The sequence below is a fragment of the Diceros bicornis genome, chromosome 17 (genome assembly GCF_020826845.1).
Source record: "Diceros bicornis minor isolate mBicDic1 chromosome 17, mDicBic1.mat.cur, whole genome shotgun sequence".
In the NCBI taxonomy this organism is placed as follows: domain Eukaryota; kingdom Metazoa; phylum Chordata; class Mammalia; order Perissodactyla; family Rhinocerotidae; genus Diceros; species Diceros bicornis.
In genome coordinates this window covers 51,634,127-51,642,698 of record NC_080756.1, presented here as the reverse complement: position 1 = coordinate 51,642,698, position 8,572 = coordinate 51,634,127, and positions in this window count along the sequence as shown.

Sequence of the window (8,572 nt, the reverse complement as noted above, 5' to 3'; positions counted from 1 at the left end):
TATATTCTGACTTCTGGGATTTCCATACCTTCTGTAGGTGGTTGTAATTTGTGGTACAATGCTCTTTTCACCACTCTTAGCGGGAAAGCTGGTATCTCCTATGCCAAATATCACATTCCAGACTGCCTTTCTCACAGAGCCATAATAACAAGGAAAATTCTATTGCTTTTTATTTTTCAAGGTTCCAAAAAAATAAAGGCCACATAGCCTAGATCATCTTTAAGTAAAATTTTAAAAATTAATGCAGGTCTTTAATTTCTTGCTCTGACAATGGTCCTAAAAATCCAACAACTGCTATTACCTGTTACCTTTAAGCTGATCGTGTATCTCTCGTTTTTGTTTCATTAGCTCTATTTACATTTAAATAATTTAATTTACATTTATAATTTAATTTGATTTACTTTTATATTTAATTTAATTTTCCGTAAATCTCATTACATTTGTCTTATCATGTCAAGTAGTTTTGAAATTTTTTTTGTGTGTTTATTTTATGTTGTTTTCAAGTTGTGGTAAGAGTTGGTTATAAGTATTTTGTCCTATGATTTCAATGGATTTGCCACGGGAAGTGAAGTAGCCATATATGCTAAATCTTTTCATCTTGATCCAATAAAGGAGTTACATTTTTAAATGAAAAAACTTTATTTGTTAATGAATCTTTCATTCTTATATTCAAACAGTCGAAAAGCACCTGTGTTATAATGTTCTCCTAGCATAAGTATGCCTTTGTCTCAAAGAGCATATGGAAGTTCTCTGTGAAAAGGTACATGTGTATATATATTGAGGATAAATTGAGGATACTATAGTAAAGTAAAAACTACTGCATAGAAAGTTATTGAGAAAGCCAATTAGAGAAACACAGTTGTCTTGGCCAGGGGTCAAATGGAAAGAAAAAGCAAATAAAGCACTCAAAACCATTATATTAGTCAAGATAGGCGAGGTCATCCTGTGGTAACAAATAATCCCAAAACGTTGGAAGCTTTCATTCACAAACATTTATATCTGCCGCAAGAGAGCTTTATTTATTGCTTATGCCATAGAACCCCTCACCCACATCAACTTCACTCCTGGACAAAGTTTTATGGAACAGCCTCTATCTGGAACATTGCTGAACCTTGTGTCAGAGAGAAAAAAGCTACAGAAAACCATGAACTACCTCTCAGTATTTCAGCTCAGAGGTGTCCAATTTGAATTCAATGTGGTGAAGATATGTAACCCTCTCACCAGGTACATCAATATACCACAGCCATTAAATTGAGCTTGATGATTAAAAGTTCCGCTAGCCTGATTAAATTGAGTAGGCAAGTGGAATAAATAAAACACTACAGGTATACAACAATAGTCAACAAATATGTATATAAATATCTCATAAATAAATATTTATAAAGGATAATGATATATAATAAATATTTATATTCACATATATGTATATCAGAAATAAATGCTAGCAAGGACTAGACAATTCAAAAGCTGTGAAAAGACAACATCAGGAAGACATGGCGGAGTTATCATGCCTAATCATGTCTCTAGACTGGTTATAAGTATCAGTAGTGGTTTGAGTTTAGGAGTATGGTAAAGATGACTTTTCCAGTTACAGTCGTGAAAGAGGTATGAAAATCTTCCTTAGGATACAGATTTCATAGACCTAAATATTTCCAAATCCAAAGGCTATCATAGCAGCCAGTGTCAGATAAGATGAAATTGCCAATTCAGAGAGAATGTAGAAGTTATGTCACTAGAAATGACCTACACTCAATGTTCTATCAGAGTTCCAGCACCCAGAGATCAAAGGGAGAAGGAAAATTCATAGATTTTTGAATGTACAAGTAAAGTACTTCTAGTAAGACCTGCTAAATTGAGTAGAAAACCTTTTACATTTCTAAATTTTACAATAAAAGCACCATATCTAAGAGAAGATCATACTAGAAGTTTATTTTTATTTCTGATATATAAACATACTGTCATATTTAACTATCTAAAGAAGATTTCTCCCAAGATGTACAAGCTCATATGTCAAGTAAAGTGGACAATTAGCATTTAAAAAAGGCAGTCTCCCAGAAAATGTCAAGATATTTTCCTTTGATCTGATATCATTATATTTGCCGTTATCTTTGCCAACAATGATCCCTATGTTTCGAGAAAATAATTTTACCTATGAGAAACTCTAAGGGTGGGGCATTTTGTTTTTTATGAAGACGATGATGATGATGTGGATGAGAGACTAACGTTTGGTGTTTTATTTGTTTGTTTTGGTGAGGAAGATTCACCCTGAGCTAACATCCATTGCCAATCTTCCTCTAATTTTTTTTTTTTTTTGCTTGAGGAAGATTAGCCCTGAGCTAACACCTGTGCCAATCTTCTTCTACTTTGTATGTGGGATGCCTTCACAGCGTCACTGATGAGTGGAGTAGGTCCAGGACCAGGATCTGAATCCACGAACCAAGGCCTCCGAAGTGGAACGCGCAGAACTTTCACCACTTGGCCACGAGACGGGCCCCAAGACTAATGTTTTAATAATTCTTTATGTTCTAATACATATTTGGAGATTTAAAAATAAGTAACATGAAATTTTTAAAATCCATTTCTTTGTGGTCTAGAAAATACCACATCCACTTCAGAGGAGGCAAACTAAATTGAATTTTCCAAAGGAACACTAACTTAATCCAGACAACACAATCTTTATGGTGAAGAATAAATAGAACAAGGATTTTGCGTACATGAATTTTTTCCATAATTATTTTTAGTCTTTTATATCATATAAGTGTTCGTTCCAAAATTAAATACTTTTGGATTTTTAGTTTATTTTAACTTTGTGTCCTCTGTTCCTGCCTTCTTTGGGATTACTTGAATCTTTTTTAGAATTCCATTTTAATCAATATATTGGCTTCTAGGCTATCCCTGTTTACATTATAATTTCCATGGTTGTTCTAAAGATTATTGCATACATCTCCACTTTTCACAGTCTGTTTAGAGTTAATCTTGTACAATGTAGGAAATTTTATATCATACAATTTGTCACCTCCTGTATCCGTAATGGTATACTTGTCATATGTATTACGTGGTATATGCATTGGAAACATTGGAAAACAATGTTATAATTTTTGCTTTAAATAGTCATGCATGCTGTAAAGAAATGAACAGAAGAGAGTCTTTCACATTTACACAGATATTTAAAATTTTTGATGCTCTTCTTACCTTCTCAAATACCCAATTTTCCATTTGGTATTATTACTGATAACCTGAAGAATTTTTTCCTTTAGCATTTCTTGTAATGCGGGACTGCTGGTGATGGACGTTCTCAGTAGTTTTTTGAAAATGTTTGAATTTACCTTCCTTTTTGAAGGATATCATTGATATGGAATTCTGAGTTGGTAGGTTTTATTTTTTTCTTGAGATGAAAATTCTATTTTCTTATTTTCATTATTTCTAATGAATTTCTGGGTTTATAACGTGTCATTATTCTCTGGGTGCTTTCAATATGTTCTCTTTATCTAATTCAGAAGTTTAACTATTATAAATATTTTAAATTCATGATTTAGATTTTATTTATCTTGTTTGGGTTTTGCTGGGCTTTCTGAATCTGAGTTTGTGTTTTTCAACAAATTTGGTATCATTTCAGACATTATTTCTTCCAATATTTTTCTGCCAAAAGTTTCGTGCTCCTGCTTGTAAGATTTTAATTACATGTTTCAACTTTCGATGTTATCTCATTGGTCACTTTTTTAAAATGTGTTTTTGCTCTCTACTTCAGATAAGATTATTTCTGTTGATCTACATTACTGTTAATTGACTCTTTGTCATGTCCGTTGTGCTACGTAACCAGCCAAGTGAATTTTTTATTTTATATATTCTACATTTTGTTGTAAATGTTTTGTTTTATACCATTTACAGGGTTGTCTTATCTTTTTATTTATTATGAGTATATTTTCTTATACATCCTTGAGAATTCTTTTCATATTGCTTTAAAAATATTTGTCTGATAATTTAAAAATCTTGTTCATCTTGGGAGTGGTCTTATTTGATTGTCATTTCTCCTGAGACAGGTCACATTTCTCTGGTTTTTTTAATATGTTACTTTAAATCTTGAATCTCCTAGGAGGACTCAGGGTTCACTGATATTTCTCTGAAGAGTGTTGATATTATTTTTTAGAAGGCAGTTAATTAGGGGCACTGGCACTGAAAACTGTTTCTTGGCTGGCAGCTCAAATATCATGTTAGTTCTCTAATTTATCCTCAGGTGGAATCTCTTTCACACAAGATTGTTTTGGTGGCAGCCTGAATTTGGGGCAGAGTTTATAGACTGAATTTATTATTCCCACTCTCTGGCTCTCTCTTTTCTGGGATTCCACCATCATGTCTAAGTGGCTATGGTTGTCTTCAATGCTATCCTCTGTTTTTTTGAGATAGGAAAGACTGCAAGGTTTTTGTTGGAGTTTTAGTCACATAAATGCAATTGAATTTGGTCTGCCTTCAGGCTAAAAATGGTACAAATAGGTAACTATCATTGTGCCATTTTCTTCATCCAGGTTTGAACTATTTTTGCAAAACTCTCTATGGTTTCCCACTTAATCTCCAGGGAGGGGTGTCTGTGTGTGTGTTTGCGTCGTCCAGCGTTTATAATTGTTATCAGTGGTAGGTTCCAGTAGGAGCTTACTTAGCCACACCAGAAGCAGAAGCCCAAATTCCTTTGGCTTCAAATGTCTTTTTACTTTAATTTGAAAGAGATCTGCAATTGTTTTACCTCTAGTATACTCAAGATCTCTATACTGCCTATTAAAATTGGAGGTACTTCCTCATTGCCGGCATTTTATTATTTGTATGTGTTTATACATCTTACTATTATAGTAATTCCATGATGCTATTGAATTTTATTCCAGAATCTGTGATAGGGAATTTTGGATAACATTGACATATGTAATTTGGAACAGAAGGTGAAATCGAACAGAAACATATAAACCTTGGATACAGAAAGACATTTGGTTCATTTCAGTAGTGCTTGATTTTTATCCAGTTCAGAGCCTTAAGGAGGCAAAAGCTAAATGTTTACATGTTGTCTTAGGAGGAGCCACAAAGAAACAATGGTTGTAATTAAGGAAGGAGACCCATAAAGTGTAGGGCATAACACTGATTAAATGCTAATGTCTTATTTTATCCGTAACTTTACACTCATTAATTACCAGAAAATAGAATTTTGAGGTCAGTAAATTTGGAACGCAAGATGGACATAAACCAGTCCTTCCTGCATTCTCTTTGAACTGGCTGTCTGTAAAGAACACACGTTCTACTCTGCTCCAACAGACAGTAAATGTTAAAGGGGCACCATTATCCTCTGAAATTAGTGCTGAAATGGGGACTGTTTAATTCTGGAGTCCAGAACACAAGGTCAATATGTTCCACACTGAAGGCACCTTCTCAGAAAGCTAGACACAAAGAAAACTACCATTTTGGTTTTTATATACCTGGCTTCTCTCTGACTCTTTCTACTCTAAATTCACCTTAGTTTAACATCTGCCGATAGTATTCCCTATATTTATATCAGGTGGTTTTTTAGGGCTATGACCTAAGCTCACTCTACCAAGTAATTCCCACGGCTTATTATGGACACATGCAAAACTTTAGGCATCTTTTCTGTGCAAGATTTAAATATGTCAAAAATAGTGTGGGAGAAAATTGTGAGGCTTTCCTCATCAGAATGTGGTAAGCAGCTTCTCTATTACTTTTCTCCATTTTCAATGTTAAGAGATACACATATGTGAATGGGATACTACAACTTTGGAAGGAAAAGGGGATTTCAGTCTCTTCTTCCCCCAGGACCCTGTCACACTTTCATCTGGTCCCAAATCTAGGAGCTGTTAGAGGTTATCTTGCCCAAACTTGACAATTCCTTAAAAAATTTCTTCAATTCCAAAAAAATAGCCTTTACATATGCCAAAATAACACATTGGGGAGGAGACTGGGGCTCTTGACCAATAAGAAAAAAGATAGTTATGTAATTGGAGTTCAATAATAGGAATTCACGTTCAATAAAAAATTACTCCCGTTTGTTGTCCACATGTAACTTGTATTGAATTGTCATAGCCTTATTTAAAATGCAAATATCTTTCACATATATGATTGAATTGGTTACACCAGATTATATTTTTGACACCCAACTAAAACTAATTTATGAAACAGTAGAGATTTGATAGGTGAAAGAAGGAAGACAAAGGTTTAGAGCTTGACGCCTCTTAGAAGTCAAACTTTACTGAATATTTGGGGAAGCAAAGTACAAAAAGATCACATATAACAAACACTTAATATGGTTAGGCTTTATTTTAAGGATCTTTAGGCATTATATTATTTATTCCTCAGAGCAGACTTATTAGGTGGCTACAATTATGGTCATGATGTCACAGGTGATAGAATGGAAGCATAAAGGGTTTAAATAAAAATGACTGAGATTTAGTGAATGCCTATGTGCCAGGAAGTACTTTTCAAAAAATCTTCAAATATTCTATGGATAAGATACTATTTCTATCATATTTTGCAGAAGAGGAAACTGAGCCAGAATGTTTATGTAATGAAGTCATAGGGCTAACAGGATGCTTGTAGTATTTACACTCAAATGACCTGGTGCTTAAACTTTATGCCATACTGCTCACTTCCCATTTGTACATGGATCAAGGACCCTGGTGAAGGCATCTAGATGACGATCTTTACCACTATACAAACCACTTTACCAGAGTTTTTGGCACAGAGGAAACAAAAACTTAGATGGGAAGTCAAAAAGTACTAATATTTCTTTCTATTTTCCAATATTTTTCTTTTAAAAATGAACTTATCTCATGAAATATAACGAGAAAAATATTCCTATGGCTATGATGTAGATTAGATTATTTTTCAGTGAATGTACATTTCCTCCCTCTGACCACTATGAGAAGAGTATACTTTGCACACAATCTATGATAGGTTTGGCCATGTGACTTCTTTTGACAATACAATGGGAGTGGGAAAGTGACAGCTTATGAGTTCTGAGCCCAGGCATTAAGAAGCACATTCTACTTGGCTCTCTGAGAGCTGATAATCTCTGCTTTACAAGGTCTTGTACCAACTAGCCCACTCTTCTTAGAATAAATGTATAAAAAGAGGTCTGAGCTGAATCTATTGTTTGGAGCCAAATCCATATATTCCTAGCCTACATCAACTGAAACCCAGGCAAACCACAAATGAGCGAATGAGAAATAAATGCTTGTTTTTAAATGTCAATACCATCTTGGATTTTGTAACAGAATTTTAGCAATTTGTTACAGCTGCCATTTACATATTATATAAAATTAATTTAAATATTCACATATTTTCTCTATATGAATGTAAGGAATAATTATAGAGAATATAAAGGATATGTCTATGCTCAAAGAGAGAAATAAATATGAAATCTTAATTTATTTTGCAAAAAATAATCAAAGGTATGATCTATCACTCTTGTAACTGAATTATGGCAGATTTATTTCTGAATCATTGTCAAATTACTAAAGTTTATCTCAATTTGTTCAATAACTAGCTGTTTGACCACACAAATATTTTTATTGTTTCAAGTCATTTTGTTCATTATTTGACACTTTATTTGTTCCATCAAAGTATTTTCTAAGCATGGTAATAAACAATGACAGAAGTGGGAGCAACAGAAAATTTAATAAAAAAAATACCTTCCAAAATATTTGAAAACTAGTAGAGAAATATAAAAAGATATGTAAAACATATCAAATGTTTTAACCCAATGAAAATACCAATCTCCACCAAAAAAAGCCTCTAACCATTGATAATGCTGCACTAAAACAGATTCAGAAGATACAAGTTGGTTCCATTCTCTGAGGAAGTGGGGCAGATCCAAATGACTCTTATACAGCAATGTTCTGGTTGTTGCATAGTAACCCTGAGTGCCAATTAACAATTTATTACTCTCAGCTCCAAATCTATCCTTCATTGCCCTGTTCTGAGATAATGGAGCTAGATCCTATAAACTTTTCTCCCTTGTAGGCTCACATGATGTTTCGTCAGTTTAAAAGGCACTGGAGAGACACTGCAGGACAAGGGGCTCTTCTTCCTGGTTCATGGGGTTTTCTCTCCTTTGGCTGCTGTGGTGCTGTTTCCAGCTGCATGAGTGCAGGAAGTCCTGTGGTAGTCCCTCTCCAGCAAGTTTTGTGTCCAGTCCCAGTCATAGTTCCTTGCCCTTCAGTCTCTGCTTGCTGACACTCTGGTAGGGAGGTCTTCCTGCTTCCCAGTCACAGCCTGAGATCCATCCTCACCCACTGACTGAGGAACCACTCTGTCCCAGGGCCATCCAGTGAACACGACTGCCATGAAGCTGTCTGCACCCACACTGTCTTCCGTGATTTCTAAAACCCATCCTCAGGGAGTAGACCTGGCTACATAGTGATTCCTTCTTTGGGTACTCTCCTTTAACCCTACGGTAGACTTGTAATTTTATTTTATCCCCTCTTAGTAGGCTATTCTCTACAAATAGTTAACAATTCTTTGTATCAAACTTCCCCTGGTTTCTGTCTCCTGACTCGACTCTGTCTTATACACCTTGCCC